A 1,435-nucleotide genomic window follows, 5' to 3' on the forward strand; every position below is an offset into this window, starting at 1 on the left:
TGCAGAGGGTGAGAGGATTCACCAAAGACAGAGTGGGGAGCAGAACAGGCAGACTGATGAAGTACACTGCTGAGGGGAGCAGCAGGTGAAACAGGAGAGGTCTGCTGTGCCATGTGGGTCACCTTCCTGGCTGGAGTGAAGTGGCCATGTTTAACTTCTTAGTGAAGGGCTTTAACCCACTGTGTCACCAAAGAGGACCCATAAATAAAATTTATAGAAGTCTTTTCTAAGTTTGACCCTTTGAAAATATGACCTGGCAATTCCCTCTCCCACCAATAATTCTGAAGTCAACGTAGTACATAAATATGACAACTGCATGGTCTGGCCTTTCCACCACAATTTTGATTTAAGATAGTATCTTTCAGGATTAAACTTTGTCTCATTTTTGTTTCATATTCTGGGTACTATACAAATAGTTTGTGTAAGAAAACTATTATGTAGCATTAGTTCTAAGGTATTACACTGTATTTAATTATTTTAAAATACAGGATAGAGAAAGTATTTGGACTCTTTACGAAATTTATTTGAACACATTCCCAAACTTCATGAGAAGTAAAAAAAAAAAAAAATCCAACTTAAAATCAGATACAATTTTTAAAAACTTTATAACAACATCTGTTTAAAATTATTAAAGTTGGAGAATCAGGAACACTCTCTGGCAGGAATATAAAATGTTTGAAACATTTTTGCAATATCTGTTAAGAGTATTTAAAAATTCTCCCATGCTAAACTAATAATGTTACTGGTGAGAACCAGTTTAGAAAACCAGTTTCTAAAGCATCTGGACAAAGATTTATAAATAAAGATGTTCACTGGAGTGTTTATATAAAATAACAATTAGAAGAAATTAAATATTCAGAATTAGGAGCTCAACTACATAAAATTAGGGCAATCTATCTATGTCCTAAAGTAATAGGCTAGTTTTTGGCATCTTAGTACAAAATGTTCTTTGAGTCAAATAACAAAATTAAATGCTGAGTTTAAAGAATATTTAATTATGAAGATAATGCTCAGGATGTTCTTATAGGAATATAAGAAAGTAAATGCATGGTATAAATACTTTATATTAACATCAGTGTGTCCAAGTAGAATTAAATCATAGTCTCTGCCTATGGGATTATGACCCATTTCCATTTTTATTCTTTTCACCATTCTGTTTTCTAAATGGCTTATAATGAGCATCTGTTATTACTGTAATCAGAAAAAAAAACAATTAAAATTTGTGGAGGTATATCAGTGAATCTCAACATAGAGATAAAATCCTATCATAGAAGGCAGATGGGGTGAGTGAGTGAATCAAAGAAATTCTTGTTTGGAAAGAACATCACAAAGGACCACTTTGCTGACCCTGGGCTGAGACTTCAGCTTTGCCAGGTAAAAACCAGAGAACATTTATATGCTGAGAACTCAGAAAGCAAAGATTACCGAAGAATGA

This window comes from Condylura cristata, unplaced genomic scaffold (genome assembly GCF_000260355.1).
Source record: "Condylura cristata isolate star-nosed mole 26May11 unplaced genomic scaffold, ConCri1.0 scaffold00005, whole genome shotgun sequence".
Classification (NCBI taxonomy): domain Eukaryota; kingdom Metazoa; phylum Chordata; class Mammalia; order Eulipotyphla; family Talpidae; genus Condylura; species Condylura cristata.